Source organism: Gossypium hirsutum, chromosome A13 (genome assembly GCF_007990345.1).
Source record: "Gossypium hirsutum isolate 1008001.06 chromosome A13, Gossypium_hirsutum_v2.1, whole genome shotgun sequence".
Taxonomy (NCBI): domain Eukaryota; kingdom Viridiplantae; phylum Streptophyta; class Magnoliopsida; order Malvales; family Malvaceae; genus Gossypium; species Gossypium hirsutum.
This window is the reverse complement of record NC_053436.1, coordinates 99,466,486-99,485,176: the sequence shown is the minus strand read 5'-3', so window position 1 is coordinate 99,485,176 and position 18,691 is coordinate 99,466,486. Positions and strand designations below refer to the sequence as shown.

General features: G+C 29.7%; 2 long non-coding RNA genes across 2 annotated transcripts; both read left to right on the top strand.

The window, feature by feature from the left end:
- The first annotated feature begins 7,181 nt into the window (after positions 1–7,181).
- On the top strand, positions 7,182–8,524 carry LOC107911471 (uncharacterized). The gene is made up of 4 exons (XR_001687896.2): positions 7,182–7,385; positions 7,467–7,586; positions 7,838–7,935; positions 8,097–8,524. It is a non-coding gene; the product is annotated as an uncharacterized lncRNA (long non-coding RNA).
- A 2,536-nt stretch (positions 8,525–11,060) lies between these two features.
- Positions 11,061–11,594, top strand: LOC107912959 (uncharacterized). The gene is made up of 3 exons (XR_001688365.2): positions 11,061–11,217; positions 11,331–11,437; positions 11,545–11,594. It is a non-coding gene; the product is annotated as an uncharacterized lncRNA (long non-coding RNA).
- Positions 11,595–18,691: the final 7,097 nt, after the last annotated feature.

Below are 18,691 nucleotides of genomic sequence, written 5' to 3'. Positions count from 1 at the left end.
CTTTCAGCTTGTGACCATACCCCCTAACCAAAGCCACGTTACAATCCTCTAAAGACTTTTTTATTGATGTATCATCTCAATAATATAGTGGTGGAGATTTAATTTTCACGCAAGCCTATGGTAATAGCTTTTCATATTGACTGTTGAGTGCTAAATTTCTTGTCCTTAAACACCTCGAGTGGTTTGAGTGAATCTTTAGTGAGGATGTGAAACTTTGTGATATTTTGAATCAAAGGTAATTACTTAAATGAAGGGAGACACCTATGTTTTCATGATAAAATGCTCAACTTGGAATGTTTGAAACTTTGATGTTCTTCAAGTTGAATTTTCAATGTATGATTACTTATGGATTATTTTGAGATACTATTGATGAGAATTATAAGTTGAGAAAAATTTACTTTGATTGTGAGTTGAGTATTTTGCTTAAGGACAAACAAACGCTTAACTGTGGGGGTATTTGATAAGTCGTAATTTATACATATTTTTATCCCATGCTTAGCATATTTTTGGATGAATTATCAGTAGATTTGTGGAATTCGATGTTCATAATCCTTTAATTTCATGTTTTATACTTATGTCAGCATAGGAGAGTAAAAAGAGCGAGAAACGGCAAAAAACGGAGAAAAAGGGTCAACGTGGGAAATCAACATTGCCTGGACTTCCTCACACGGGTAGTTCACACGCCCATGTCTATTTAATAGATTGCAACACGGCCTAAGCCACCTCACACTGGCGTGTCACACGGGCGTGTCCCTATCGAACCCAAGCTTATTCCTATTCAGAAAATGCCACTCTTGAGGGTTTTGAAGCATTCTAAAGCCTATATAAACACCCCAGGAGGTACCTAGAGAAGACACGCGGAGTAGGAGGCAAGGAATTACTCGAAGAAAGCCTATTGATCCATCTTAGAAGCCGGATTCTCCTTCAAGACTGAAGATCTCCCTTCAATTTCCTTCAAGGGTTTTTGGGTTTTCTTTATGTTTTGTTATTATTATTCTTCTGGGATGTTTCCTTTTACACTTATGAGCTAAATCCCCTAAATACCTAAGGGGGATCAAAACCTAAGATGGATCTTGTTACTATTTTCTGAATTATATGATAAATACTTGATTTGTTCTTAATTATGTGTTCTTAATTCTTGTTTTAATATTTTAGGATATTGATTCAAGTATTGATGTGTTTATTCAAAGGAACAAAAGTCCCTGTCTAAGAGTAGATCTAGCATAATTAAGCGGAGTTGATTGCACCCCTAGACATAGGGTGACATAAATCTGTTGGATTAGGGTCAAACCTAATAAGGGAATCCATAGTTCGAGTTAATGCAACACTAGGGGTTTTAATTAGAAAGAGATTTCAATTAATCAACCTAGGGTTAGACGTTGTTAGTCTTGAGAGAGATAATAATATAACTTAGGGATTTTTACGGATCAAGTCAAGTGAATAAATCGTCTGGTTCAGAGTCAAGTAACAAGTGAAGTCTAGGTGGATTTTTCCTTGGGTATTGTCCAAATCAATCAGTTTTCCCAAAAGTATTTCCCCAGTTTTCTTCCTGTGCATTCTTAGTTTAGTTAATTAGTTTAGATAAAGTAAATCCACTTATTTTTAGGCTAGATTATAAAAAGAAAGTTAATTCTAGTACTTTTAGTTCCTGTGGGTTCGACATTCTGATCTTGCTATAAACTATACTACTGTTTGATAGGTGCGCTTGCCTTCATCTTGATAATAGTTAGTTTTCAAGTACGATCAATCATAAATATAAAACTTATAATGAGACATCACATCATCCTTCCACAAAAAAAAATTCACCATTTTCACCTAGAAATCAAAATAATTTTCATGGTTACCAAGAGAGAAAAATAATAAGGAGACCATGGGAGCTAGAATATCAAGTTACATTTAAGAAATAGAAGCTGGAGGAGAAAGAAAATCAAGTTAAAGATTGAAATCAATATGACAAGGTAAAGAACATCAAGATTTCAATGTATTTTTAAGTTTGATATTATTGAAAAAGAATGGAAATGATGTTAAAGTAGAGTTTTCTTATGTAAAGTTCTATGTTCTTGATATGTTAGTGAAGGGAAATAAGAGAAAGTGATGGGAAATATTGTAGAGAAAGGAAATAAGTGTGTTATAAACTTGGTAATCAACATTTTGCACTAAAACAGTTTTGGATAGCAGCAATAGTTTAACTTTGAAAAATCCCCAAAAATTGTAGAAATCGAATTAGAGGTTGAATAAAATATAAAATTGAATTTTATTGAGTCTAGTTTCTCATAAAAGAAACAGTGTAAGCAATGGAATTGTAAATTATGAGTTATAATAAATTTTATGAGACAAGGTCAGAATGATTTTGGGTTCCTCTATTCTAACTTTGGAAAATCATCAAAAATTGTAAAAAAATAATTAGGGGTTTAAATTTATATTTTTGAATCATTATTCAGTTTGTTTTCAAGAGAAACAAGCAGAAACATCATCTAAACCCCTTAGTAAGAGATAATTAATTTTTAGTGAAGAAAGGTCAAAGCTATCAAACAGCAGAACAGGGATAAATTTGAAGATTTTACTGTACTTATTGGCTAAACTATAAATTTTGAATTTTTTATGGTAGAAATATATTTGAGTCTAGTTTCTAAAATATCAAGCGGATCTTATTCTTTAGCTCAGGATATAAATAATATAGTGACTATGACTTAAGTGGACAGCTTGCTATGAACAAATAAGTAAATAATGGAATTATATATATACATTAAGGATGTGGAATGGAGAGGAAAATGAGAAAAATATATGAATATTCAACTAGTTTGAGTTTACATTAAAAATGGCTAATTTGCATGTTTTATACTCAGGGGCCAAATTGAATAAAGTAAAACTTTAGGGGTAATTTTGTAAAAATGTCAAAAATGACCAAATTGAAGGGAATGAATTGTTTTATTGTCTAAATTAATAAATTGAATGAAATTATTAATTTAGATCAAGATTGAGTGAAAAATCGAAGAAAATAGAAATTTCCAAAATGCCCCTAAATCGTGGTATTTTTGCAATTTAGCCAGGTAAGTTCATATGGTTGAACTTTTATGATTATTTGTTAACTTAGAAATTATATAATGTATTATTTCATGTGTTTTTCATTGAATTGTGACTATTAAAAGTATATGAAAAGTAATTTGAATGTTCAAATTGAGCAGAACGCTGGATTAAGTACGATCATTCAGTAACAAATGAAATGATAAGTGATGAATTGATGGATAAGACCGTGGTTGGACCATGGCAAGTATGTAAATGTAAGACCATAGCTGGGCTATAGCATTTCAGTGAAAATGCCATAACTGGGTTATGGCATCGTGAACGTAAGACCATGGTTGGACCATGGCAGTATATGTGCATGTGTAAGACCATAGCTGGGCTATGGCATCATGAAGATGATAAGACCATATCTGGGATATGGCACTACGTGAGTAAGACCATGGCTGGGTCATGGCAATACAAGTGTAAGACCATAGTTGGACTATGGCATAAAGAAAACGATGTATTCAAATCCATAAGACGTTCTCCAATTTGTCAAAAATTGGTAAGTGACATATGAATAATATTGAAAGACTTATGATTATTATTGATATTGATCTGAAATAAGTGTACCCATTGATATTTAAATGATCCACAGGCAAAGTTCTGATATGAGAAAATAGGAGTTTGAAATGAATTATTACTGGTATATGCTGAAATACATGGAAATGATGGTAAATGAAATATTGATATAATAAAATGAATGATATATGTTTATGAAGAAACGAAAAAAGAATGATATGTATTATGACATGTAACTATGTAATTATCTTTATTATGTTGATACGAGGAAATTTTGTATGTTGTGATGAGTAACAAACTCAAGTGTAACCTGTCGAGAAAATAAGTTTATCAATGTTGAAATTATACGTAATGTGTACAAGTATGCTAACCAGTGTTGTTGCTTGATACTTAGCCAAATGTCAAGCTGTTGGTCGAATGGTGATATGAAGCATTGGAATGGTAAGTATTTAAGTGAAAATAGGTTAGTGCTCATGAAAGAGTGGTAAGGTTTAAATTATTCAATTTCTTATGAAACGACTTATCATGTGATTAAGTCGAAAAAAACTTTGGCTAAATGCACTAGCTTGTTACCATGGTTGAATGATATGTTTATGACTTGTGTGTCATGCATTGGAATAAGTGTAGAAATTAAAAAAATACAAATGAAAATAAAGAAACTTGGAAGAATTAAATATATTTAAAATTTTACTAAGCTTGGGATAATATGTATAAGTAATGTTGTGGATTTATTCACCTTGTGAATTGATGAATATAGCTTCATGAGTATTGGGATTATTAGAAGCTCAATTAGGTTGGAAGCTTGTCAAAGATATATCATACTATTCATTGGTTCTATCGGTAATTTTGGATTATTTGATTCTAGTTATAATGGCATGTATAGGTTAATTTGGCCAATGATGACATGTAAATGATTGGTTATGACTAGTCATTGGAACGACTAGTGATGAATATGTTTTGGTGTTTATGTATAAAAGTCTATATCATGGTATGTGTTTGAAATGGTTGATTGATAAAAATCATATTGGCATATTGATGATTGAAGTTAGTTAACATATTTGATATAATATGCATACATGTGAAAGTGGTATCTAGGCAAATATGAGTTTAAGATTGATACGAAAATAAATTGTCATTTGAGGTATCTATGGGTACATTGGTTGTATGTGGTTAATTGTCATGAATAAGACTTGATTTTGGTATGAATTAATTGACATGAAATAGCCTATTTTCATCCACACGAGCAGAGACACGGACGTGTGTCTCAGCCGTGTGTGACACACGACCTAGCACATGGGCAGGTGGCCTGGTCGTATGTTCCCTGCATCTTTAAAATTTTAAAATAGAAAGTTATACAACCTGGACACACAGGTGTGTCCCTGGTCGTGTGAGCCATACGGCCTACACACACGGCATGTGACCCCTGTACAAAAGAAAAATTTTAAATTACACGAAATTTTTTTCTATGTTCTCGATTTAGTCCCGACTCGATTCTAATGTATATTTTAGGCCTCGAAGGTCCATCTTAGGGACATTATGGTTAATATCGGAAAATGAATAGTAATGATACGAATTATACATGAATTTTTTGAAAACTCTGGTAATGCTCCGTAACCTTGTCTCAGTGACGGATATAGGTTAGGGGTGTTACAGGTGTATTGTCTTAACACGGACAAAACCGTCAAGAAGTTTCGGCCACAAAGTGCAATCGTTTTAGCATTGTGTTAGTAAGATATGAAAGCTCATTCAGTTCTTTAAAACTTACTAGTGTTGTTATGCATTGTAAGTAAATACGAGATTTTGGAAGTTCGAGAAGGGACTAGGCCAGAGTTAGTTGCACATCAGCAAATTTGTTTCTTAGTTGTAACTTGCATACAACGGGGTAACCCAGAGGCGGAGTCTCAAGGTCTTTGCTGTAAATGAAATTAAATGGTCAGATTACAAATTTTAGTATAAAGTGACTATTTTAAATATTAAAGATTAATTGGTGACATTGTTATATATTAAATTAAAGTTTATTCTTCGACATAGATTCTTGAAAGTTTTAAACTTACTTAATAGCAGTAACAAATTTAGTCTTGTTTTCATTCTTTTATTACTAATGATAAACGTGATTGAAAGTATAGGTTAAATCATAAGTTGGGTTGTGATATCCTATAGTCCGGACCAGACGATCAAATCGGGTATGAGGCGTTACAGTAGTAGCCATTATAAAAGGCAATAGGTTGAATCTAAACCAGCATTTGAAAAATGAGCTTTAAAAATAACAAATGCAAAGCATTCTATATGTTTCTGCAATTGGAAGCCTAATGTATGTTCAAGTTTGTACTAGACCTGGCATTGCATTTTTTGGAATGTAGGAAAGATATTGAAGTAATCCAAGTTTAGACCATCGGAGAGTTGTAAAGATAATGATGAGATACCTTAAAGGAACCAAAGATTACATGCTTATGTATAAGTAAACTAGTAAATTGGAGATAGTTGGTTACTTAAACTCGGATTTTGTTAGGTCTGTTATTTCATAAAAATCAATATCTAGATACATTTTTATGTTAGCCGGCGAAGCTATATTGGAGAAGTGGAAATCAAATCTTCTACCATAGATGTTGAGTTCGGTTTTTATTTTTAGGCAACCTAACATGGTGTATGGTTAAAGAGTTTTATTATGATTCTATTTCTAAGCAATTGAAAAAAATTTTGTGACAGTGCAGTTGTTGTTTTCTTATCTAAAAAAACAAAAATGGTAGTCAAAGTAAACAAAAGTGACTGTTGAATATATTAGCATTGAATTAATGGTTGTTGATCTTTTAATGAAAAACATGTTATTAATGAGTTTTAAGGATCATGTAGCATGAATGAGACTTGATTCTAGCTTATAATTTTGTTTAAAAAATAGATATCTTATTTATTTGGGTGTTTTTTTCTCATTATTTTTAAGTGTACACATTTATATTGAAAAGAATGATTTTTATTATAATCGACAATTATTGAAAAAATAAAATACACAGTGATATATGAAATATAATACTCACTCATAGACTATGATGATTCATATGTCCTGTTTCTTTTCTTAAGAATAAAATGAAAGCGATTTTGAGCATTATTCTATAACACTCAAATCCTAGAATCATCTTTAGTGTATAATGAAAATATATTTTTGTGTCCTAATTTTTATTTTTATTTTTCAATCAACCATACTTTTTTTAAGTATAGGTTCTAATCATATTTATTCTTTTTGATACAATATTTAGAATTACTCGTAGTCCCTCCTCAATCTATAAATAGGAGGATAATACGCTTTAGCACACTCGAATCTACCTCTTCCTGCATTAATAATAATTTCTATATCAATTGAGCTAAGACTCAATAGACTTTAATCTTTTTCATTATTTTCTAAAACCAACAACATGTTATTTAGATGTTATCCAACTTTACCCTGATTAGGTTTATGAAAAATAGAGTATAAAAAAGGCTTATGAATAATAGAGAGATCATTACTCAGAAACCACAAATCTATCCTATAAGACTGGGTCCTCCTACAAAATTACTCTCACAACACCAATCATAAAGCCACTATCATCCTTCCTATTTACTCCTTTCGCTAACTTAAGTTCACATTAAATTCATAGTAATAATAATAATATAATAAAAAAGCCAGTTCAGAGGAACACAAAGCCAAATTCATAGAAATTAAAATGGCAATGTTAAACCTACTAAACAGCCCTTTCTGTATAAGTAATTCTGGTGGTAGAGTTGTTAGGAATAGGGTTCTTCCACCTGCGATTCCAACATTTATTCATGTAATTCTGTATTTGTGTTGGTTCTCAGTTGGCTCTATTAAGCAAGTATTTTTGTTTGACATATATATTCATGTGGCGTAGGCAAGTTCAAAACAGGAGTCTAAAGCATTTGATACGGCAAAGGAAACTATAAAAGGAGTCAATGAAACAAAGGAGGCCACCAAAAACATGAAAGATAGTGCTATTTCTGCTGCTTCCCAAGTAATCAATTATTTTTATACTTATTAATTAAAGGTCTCCAATTTTTGTTGGTGGGATTGGGATTAAATTATGGTTTCATCCTCATGATCAATTATAATAAATATTAAAAAGCTTAAAAAAATGAGATTACAAAATAATGATCGTAACATCACATTGCCATTACTATCTATATCTCTTGGTTGATGTGTTGCGCTAGGGACTATATTATCGTATCTGTTTGCTACTAATTTCGAAACCAACAAAAATGGTAGGTGAACCAGAAGGCACAAGAAACTATAAAACTAGGAGCTAATCAAGCAGCAGATGCCCAAAAAACATGAAAGATAAGACTACTTCAGCTGCTAGCCAAGTAATTATTTCTTTATATACATTTCATGTTGAAATTCTTGAATTTTCTGCTGTTGGGGTAAGGACTTTAACTGTAGATTTTATTATATTCATTGCGACTATGAACTTAAATGAACGTTATTGGTGATCAAATATATGAGTTTGCTACTAATTTATTGGAAGGTGAGCGAGAAGGCAAAAGGAATGGCTGAGAAGGCAACGGATGCAGCAAAACAGGTATGGGACACTGCCATAGAAACTGCTCAAAAGGCTAAAGAAACTGTGCTTGGGAAAGCTGATGAATCCAAAGGAGGCATTAAAGAAAATAAAGAGAACTCATAATTTATTTCTAAAATGTTGAACCACAGCAAAATAAATTCACCCTAAGGTCAACTACCCAATTATTAGTTGTATACCTTATTCAGTTTCTTATTTCTAAAACCTTCAATTTTTTGTTTTTTAATTATTTATCTTCTTCTTTTTTAAAGCTATTTTCTTTGCCACTAGCCAGATACCACCATCAAATGTATTACTTTATCAGCAATCACCTATGACAAAAAATATTGTATACAGTGTATTTTCAAATAAATAATTTAATATAAAATTTTGTATATATAAATATATATTTTATATGATACTAGATGTGGGGATGGGGTAATATGATTTGAATTCATGTCTAACAAGTGTTTTAACCACTATTCCATATAAGTTAAGACGTAAATATATTTATATATTCATCTAATAATCACAATCTTCATATTTATATAATATATAGGATAAAATATGCCATTAAGTTTTTATATTCTTCACAAATTTAAAATTTAGTCATTATACTTTTCTTTTTAAGAATTTAATAAATCTATTTATCAAATTTCAAAATTCAAGTCCAATTGTTAACACAAAATAAATAAATTAAATAAATTAAGTTCAATTGCAAAACCTCCTATACATATTTTCTTTCCCCCTCTATTCAAACAACATTTAAAGTTTTTAATATCTCATCTTTACTACTAATCAATTTCACACAAGCATACAAAATTAACCATCACCATTGCCCTTAAACAGGAAATTTAAGGTCTAATTACTCATCTAATAGTTTTTTCTCACCAATCTCACATTGTTTATACACATAGACTATCACAATTTTAACATTTTCTACAGTAGACATGTAATGCTAATAACAACCAATTGTATAAACTTAATTTTAGCCCAGTTGATATTAAACCCTCACCTGTACCATCTGTCATCAAAGAATATCTCAAAATCATCACCAACTCAAATTTTAGTATTTTTTTTTATTTCTTATTAAGCAAAGATAGAGAGAAGAAAGAAAAAGCATTTAACTTAGGTGCACTATTTACACCCTTACAGTGTGTTTGGTTCAGTGAATTAGCTAATCCATTACGCCCTGATTACGCGCCTATTACATTACGCTCCTATTCCGGCATTTGGTTCACTGTAATAGGTATTACGCGCATAATACAATCCCGACCTAATCCCCAAATTCCCTGCTTTTCTAATCCCTTCTCAAATCGCGTATTACACATTACGTCCGGCTTCCCTTCCCAACTCTCTGTTTTACCCTCCCTCCCTACCCGACCCTCTCCTCTTCTGTCCTCATAATTTCTCCTCGTCTGCCTTTATCGATTTTCTCTGTCGATCGTTTTTTCCCTTTCATTTGTTGCAGCACGTTTGAAAGCCACTGCTTCATTAGGTTCTCTCGATCTTGGCGTGAGGTATGGATGAACTTTTCATTTTAGTTTTCTGTCTTTGCCTTGGATTGTGGGTGCTTTGCATGCTGATTTGCTTGTCTTTTCTGAAGCATGATTAGAGAGGGTTATAAATCATCATCTTCATTGCATGAGAAGCATCGGTTGTTTATTTCTGATAGTTGAATCGATTGTTTATTTTAAAAAAAAATTTAATTGAATAATCATGATAAAGTTGGAGATATTATGAGCAGTAATATGTATATATTGGGCTGATAATAGGATGTGAGTTATGAAATCTGTTCTATCGAAATAATTTCTGTTTAAAAGAAAATCCGACACCCCCACCCTTAAGAAATTGTGCAGTGCGGTGCTTCTCTACTGTTAAATACAATAAAAATGCATTTCTCCATCCCCAGTCTTTTTCCTTCTCAATAAACCCCAGCTCTAAGGAAAACTTTGGTCTTACCTATCTGCCATGCAAGTTGTGTTAAACAAAGAGTAGTAAACAAATTACAAACCCACTGATAAATGAACACTGATTGTTGTGTATGAATGATCACGCAAAATCTTTAATCATGAAGCATAAAAAATATGTTCTAATAACATACTGGCAAAGGTTGTCCAATGCAGGACTTTCATTTGATTTTACGATAAAGCTGAGAGTAGATAATGTTCTAATATCTGATCTATGATTTGAATGTTGTTTTCATTCTTTCATGCTATTCGAGCAAGTATTGTTCTCAATTTGACGGCTTATTATCTTTAAATGCTTCTAACAGTATCATCAACTGATTAATCAAATTTCGCAAGATAACAACTGTATTTAGTTTCTGATTTTCTTACCTGAAAACTTCAGTAGACCTTTCTCTCTAGGCTTGGATATTTTTGTTTTGTTTGGGTTAAGGGTGTAAACCATGATGGATGATATGACCTGTATATTTTCCTGTGTTATGGTGGAGATTATGTTTCTCAGACTAATGCCAGATATGCATTTTTGTTAAACTATCTCTTGGGAAAAAAATGATTTGTGTGGTCCAATGCAGATAGAAGGGAATAATGCGAATGCCAATGATGCAATATGCTCGACAAGGATGGTTATGTATCTGAAACAAATGCCACAAACATTGTAAGACTAGGATTTCCCCCTAATAGCTTAGATCTATATATGAATTAGGGGTTTGGGGAACATTAAGACTGAGTATTGTTCTTGGATTTGTTCATACATTTTTGTCTCACAATTTATGCCAACAAGTATATACAACAAGTCTATTTAACAAGTCCTTCCAAACACATTTTGTAATGGTGGGATCTTGTGCACATCTTGTAATGGTCAACTCTTCATGGACTCAGTCTCACATCGAGAAGCTTTGGGGTATTCCTAACTGTATTAAGCGAGTTTATCCACCTTGTGATACTTCAGGACTTTAGGTTCTGTTTCTTGTTATTCATCACCAATCATAGTGCATTTTATATTTTTTAGTGTCATTCATCTGTGATTTCTTACCAGTTTACATCTGAAACAGGCACTTCCTTTGGAAAGGTCGGTGGAAACTCCAAAAATCATATCTGTTGCACAATTTCGTCCCGAGAAGGTGCACATACTTACATAGACCTTCAAGCTAAATTTTTAATGGTTCCGGTGTTTCAGTTTTGGAACCTTGATTAGTTCTAGAAACTCTTTACAGTTTGATTTTTTTTAACTCAGGAGCTGCAGGAGTACATGGCTGCAGGAGTACATGGCTGTGATTTCTTACCAGTTTACAGTTTGCATTAGTGTTGTAGAGTACATGGCTGCAGGAGCCATACCTATAGGTGAGCTAGCATGGCAACTGATATTATAATTTCTGATTCGAGCTACTTTTGTTTTCCATTTTAAAAATGTTTTTAAAATGATATTCATTTTGCTCGACTCCCCTCAGCTCATAATTCTGCTGGCCCGAAAATGGACATTGTTTTAGATGAAGATGGACACAAATAGGATTTCTTGCTCAAAATGTAGAAGAATATGCAGATGCAGTCCTGAAAATCGTGAAGATGCCCGAGTCTGAAAGACTCAAGATAGCTACAGCAGCAAGGAGAAGAGCTAGCAGATTTTCGGAGCAAAGATTTTACGATGATCTCAAAGCCGCAATCCGACCAATTATATGCGGTTCTTCCTAGTTATAGGATTGCATTAGAAGATCACAGTGACATAGAAAACAATAGTTATACTTGTTCTTGTTTATTGGGGTTCTTCACCCTTTCGATCTAGTCATTAGAAAAAGCTTAGTTTAGATTTGTCAACAAAATAGATATACTTAATACACTAAATCAAATCCTCATTCTTTATTTTATTTGTTTTAAACTTAGGTTACCTTAATTAAACTAATTTTATATGTAACAATTAAATTATATGTAATAATTATTATTTTAAATTATACAAATTCATAAAATATAATTTATTAGTTATAATTATTTTAAATTTTATTAAATCATATATTTTAATTAAAATATATTTAATATTAATTATTTCAAATTTTCTTTTATAGTATCATATATTATGATTTGAGTAAATTCATATAAGACTATTAATTATTAAGAATTTTATTAAATTATATATTTTAATTATAATATATTTAATAATTATTATTTTAATTTATATTTTACAGTATCATATATTATGATTTGAGTAAATTCATATAAGAATATTAATTATTAAGAATTTTATTAAATTATATATTTTAATTAAAATATATTTAATAATAATTATGTTTAAATATGATTAAATTATTTATTATTGATATTAATAATCTTATTAAAATTTAAATAAAATAATTTACCAAAACAAATTTCTGCTAATTATTAAGAATTTTATTAAATTATATATTTTAATTAAAATATATTTAATAATAATTATGTTTAAATATGATTAAATTATTTATTTTTGATAATAAATAATCTTATTAAAATTTAAATAACAATAACAATAATCATTTACCAAAACAAATTTATGCTAAGGGTATTCTGGTCATTTTAGTTTTCTCCATTATGCTATTACACCTCTAGTACATTCAACCAAACACAGTTTTACTATTACGCCTCTATTCCATTACATTCAACCAAACAGTTGATTTGCTATTACACATCTATTCCATTACACCTCTAATCCAATACACCTCTAATCCAATACAGCGAACCAAACGTGAATGTTAAATGAAATGATTTCACACATTTCCAATCCAACGCTAAAACATGTACTTCGAAAAACTTATGCACCAACTAATAAAATAATTATTTGTCTAAAATTCATTTTATAACGACATCTTCTAATTTCTCCTCTTTCAACTTATCTGTTAAGCAACTTTAAAAATTCTTTTATAAATGATCAAATATTTCTCTGATCTATGAATGGTTTTGTGAAACAAACTATAATAATCAATTTCTTAGATTCCAACAATTAGTTATCTTCAATACACTTCATCATAATGTATAAATTTTCTACCATCCTCTTTCAAATCATTCCCAATTGTACCAAATAGTGTTAAAACTTGGTTTTAAATTTTCCTCCAAAAATAGGGGTATTAGTGCTCTTTTTGGATTTCAAAATCTAACATGTTGACATTGATGCCATGTGGCAAAAATTAAACCTGGACATATTTTTTATTGAAAAGTCCATAACCATTTACTGTAATTGAGTTTCATTGATGCTTGAGAATAAAAAAAAGCCAAATTTACACCCTTTAATGATCCTCTTTTTTTGGTACGAAAAACATCTAATAATTTGCCATAAATAAAAGAAAACGTCCTTAAGCCATCTTTAATGGATATTTCGTGGCAGTTTGCTGATAATAGCAAGACCTGTTAGTCGTCTCTTGAATTACCATTCCATAATTTTATAAAATAAAAAATAAAAAATTATAGTGTATAACTCATCAATTTTGTCTTCAATATTTAAGTTTACTAAAAGAAAAAAATAATTTATTTAATAAATTTATTAATTAGAAGATTTTCACATTAATAAAAATGAAATAATACAACCAATAATTTAATTTAATAAAACATAAAATTTACTGTAGATTGAAAAATCAGTTTAAGAATTATCAAGGGCAGATATGTTGCTTACTATTTTTGTGTCATGTTGTTCACTGTTTATAGTTTTTAAATTGATATTTTTAATATTTTATATTATACTATTATTATATAGATTATTATATTTATTATATATACTTATACTTATACTTATATTTATATTTGTATATATTAATTATATTTAATTAAAAATTAATAATTAATAATTAAAATTTATTCGATAAATATATCAAGATACAATACTTGAATAGAATATATGCCATATTTGAATAATTTTAATTTTATTAAAGTAACATTTCTATTTTTTAAATTTAAACATTGTTTCTATCGATAAAGGTACAATGGAAGCCCCTATACTAAAAGTTAGATTGCATTGAGTCTCCTTCTATTGAACAAATGGGTAAACTAGCTTCTGTATGTTACTTCAAAAATCAAACTGTTTTTTTTTTGTAAAAAATTTCATCCATTTCTATTGTTAAGTGATGAGGTATTTAATGGAGCAAATACAAATGTACCTTATTTTGATGTGGCATTTCTTTCCATGCCAACAAATGTTTAAAAAATAAAAAATCCTAAAAAATAAATAATTATAAAAAAATATATTAATAAATACCTTGTTTTCAAGTCTTATTAAGCAGTATGGACCCCTATGGAAAGTCTAATTACAAATTCCAGAATCAAATGGGCCTAAGTGAAATTTTTCAAAAAGTGGGCCCACATGGCCCAAGTAGCCCAAATTGTATGGCTCACACGGTCTGCCACACGACCTTGTGACGTTGACATTAGGTTTTCCAGTATCATGTCGTTTGCTATTTTTTGAATTTTCCATTACACACCTTACTATTTTTTTATGCAAACACCACGGCGAGGATTCCGGTTCTCTTGGCAGCCATAAATTAAACATACTTACGAAGCTGGAGGAAAATACGCCTCACCACCACCCATGAATTAAACTTAACAAGACAAATAATGACAATGCTTCACGCCAAGTCAAAGAAAAGGGTGAAATCACAAAATGGGGGAAAAAAGGGAAGTGGGAGAGATGGGCGGCAGTTAATGGGGAGATTTTTGGGGAAAATTTTCTCAACATGGGTGGTGCATAGGGGATTTAGCAAAAATAAATGTCATTTGCACATGCAAGGATTCAAACACAAAACCAAATGATAAACTAAAGCCTTACCAATAAACTAGCAAGCTCATTCTTATTATAAGTTGAGCGAAAATAATATAAAAGCCAGACGTTTTAAGGATAAAATTAGGATAAAAACAATAAAAATTCAAAGGAAATATCCGAACCTAAAACTTTACACACATAAGCACAACCTAAATCCACTAAACCAAATCAATTCCTTTGACAAAATCCCTTTAGCTTTAATTCAAAAATTGAACATGACCACTTTGGATTTCACTAACCCTATTCTTCTGACCTAGTTTTTGAGATGTGACATTTATTTTGTCCAAATTTGTAACGCATTTTCTTAGGCTGGATCACTTAATAGTGGAGAAAATACAACACAAACAACTTATTAAAAGAAAAGCTTTTGCTTTCGTTAAATTTTGGCTTAACATAATAAAAGGCTGTAAAATAATTTAATAATCATTTGAACACTAATTGAATATAAGCAATCAATTTAGCCCTCAAAAAACCAACTTTCATGTAAGCCCTTGTAATACCCCATACCCGTACCTGAGACCGGAATAGGATACGAGGCATTACCAAAATTTTCAAAATAATTTCAATTAATTTATATTATTTAGTATTCATTTTCATGTTTCATGTAACATCCTTTTCATATATTCAATTCAAAATATCATATAAAATATGATAAAATACTTAAATTTTCATATTTACATGCTCATTCAGGGTATCCGAACCTACCTGACTAAATTGCAAAAATACCAAGATTTAGGGGCATATTGGTAATTTACCATTTTCCCAAATTTCACCCAATCTTAAATTGATAATTTCATTCAATTTATTAATTTAGATAATAAAACAATTTATTCCCTTCAATTTAGTCATTTTTTACATTTTTACAAAATTGCCCCCTAAAGTTTTACTTTTATTCAATTTAGTCCATGAGCTTAAAACATGCAAATTAGCCATGCTAACTGAATATTCATATATATTTTTCCTCCTCCTCCTCTCCATTCCACATCCTTAATGTATATAACATTCTTGTAAGTACGATTTCACAATTTACTTATTAATGCTCACATCAATCTGTTCACACGAGTCATAGTCACTCAATTATTTATAATTCGAGCTACAGAGCTCAAAATTAAGATCCGTAAATTTTCCCTAAAACTAGACTCACATATAATTCCACCATAAAATTTTAAGTATTTTTGGTTTAGCCAATTAGTACAGTTTATTCATTTAAGTTTCCCCTGTTTCACTATCCAACAGTTCTGACCTCTCTTCACTAAAAATAAATTATATCACAGTACAAAACTCGGATAATATTATCATTGATTTCTATTGAAAATAGACTCATTAAGGATTCTAAGCATATAAATTTGAGACTCTAATTAATTTTATCCAATTTTTGGTGATTTTCCAAAGTCAAAACAGGAGAACCCGAATTCATTCTAACCTTGTCTCACAAAATTCATTATATCTAATAATTTACAAATCCATTGCTTACACCGTTTCTTCTATGAAAAACTAGACTCAATAAGCTTTAATTTCATATTTTATTCATCTTCTAATTCGATTTATAAAATTTATGGTGATTTTTCAAATTTAGTCTACTTCTGCTGTCCAATATTGTTTTAGTTCAAGATGTTTATTACCATTTTTCCTCTAAATTTCAAAGGTCATACAATTCAGTCCTTGCTCAATTAGCCCATCTATTAAGCTAATTTTTCTCAGTTAACATTTTATTCCATCATTCTAAACTATTACACAATCTTTGAAAATCAGAATTTTAACACTAAACCTTAATTCACAACTTTTTCACAATTAGGTCCTAAAATCAATTTCTATTGAAATTACTTGATAAAATCATCAAACAACAAAATCAAAGCTTCAAATTCATTTTATTTCATCATAAACAGCTAACACTTATCAATGATAGCTTTTAATTTTGTTCATAAAATCAAAAACTAATGAATTAAACACTTGGACCTAATTGTAAAAGTCACAAAAACATAAAAATCTCAAAGAAAAGGGTAAGAATTGAACTCACATATGTCAAAGTATGAAAAACTAGCAGCTTTCAGACCTCCCATGGCGTTTTTGCTGAAGAAAAATGATGATATCTCTAGATTTTTCAAATTTGTCTTGTTTTATATGTTTAATTTGCAAAATTTCCCATTTTGCCCTTGTTTCTCCTTGTTTTTTTTGCTGATTTTCTTGCCCAACCGTCCAGCCATACAATTTGGGTCCAATTGCCTTTTAAATCCCTCCTTTTTAATCACTTAAACTATTTAATCACAATTTAATAAATTTCGCACTATTTTCAATTTAGTCCTTTTTAATTAATTGATTAACCAAACGTTAAAATTTTCTAACGAAACTTTAATACTAACTTAATAACACCCCATAAATATTTATAAAAATATTTATGGCTCGGTTTATAAATTTGAGGTCTCGATACCTCATTTTCAACCAAATTTACCTGATTAATTCTTTTAAAATCGCAAAATTCACTAATTAAAAATAATTCTTTTAAGTTCGCGCTTGGCCTATAATTATTATTTGTTAAAATTTCTAAACTTACTCGTCGGATTTAGTGATCTCGAATCACTGTTTCCGACACTACTGAAAAATTTGGCTGTTACAGCCCTTTTTAGTCATTAAGCCTATGCTAACGTGGCAAGTGATGTGGCAAAACGTTAATGTGGTAGATGATGTAATAGCTGTTGTGGTAGATGTCATGGTAGTTGTTCACGTGGACAATTTAATTGATTTTTCAATTATTTTACGAGTGTTTAATTAATTTTTTAATTATTTAAGCCCAAATATTATGAAAATATTATAACAAGTTTAAAAAATTATAAAAGTTATAAAAAACTATAAAAAAATAGAAAATATAAATTATTAAAATTATAAAAATATAAAAAATCAGAGATAATTTTTATTATTTTAAAAGTTTGAAATCTTTGGTTTCGATAATATGAAAATGAGGAACTTGAAGTGTGATAGTGATAGGTCTTGTATAATAAACCATTCTCAAGTCCAATTTAAGCTCTCATTTTTTTATTATCGAAATCAAAGACTCCAAACCATCAAAAGAAAAAAATCTCTATAAGTTTTTAAAATAAGTTTTATAACTTTGATAAATTTTATATAAAGAGTTATATAAAATTATATAAAAATTATAAAATATAAAAACATATATTTATATATATATTTTGAAGGTTTAGATTCTTTGATTTCGATAATAATAAAAAATGGAGAGTTTGAACTATGACGGTAATTGGAGTTAATCAATTTAGCACCCCATAAAAGTCCTATCATCATCACATTTTAGCTACTGCTTATTACCTAAGCCAAAAACTCCATCCCTTCAAAATAACAAAAATTCTTTATAATTGTTTTTATATTTTTTAAAAGTAATTTTTAACAATATATTACTATAACTGATATTTTTTTATAATTATCCTAATTTTCAAAATTTTTATTATCTTTTTATAATTTTTAGTCTTAAATAATTTAAAAAATTAATTAAATCTTTATAAAATAATTTAAAATTAATTAAGTTCTTGCAAAATAATTTAAAAATTAATTAAGCCTTTCTTATTAGCAATCTACCAGGTCATCTACCATGTTAACATTTTCCCACATCACCTGCCACGTCGACATAGACTCAATGGTTATCAAGACTTACACAGAATTTAATTTTTTTTAGAGCTTAATTGATTACTTATATTTAATTAGGGACTCAATTGCATGTCATTTTCCATTGAATATTTAATTTATTATTGAATTATTCTACAAGTCTTTTCATTATATTAAGGCTTACATTTTACTTTTTTTTATAGTTATTTGTC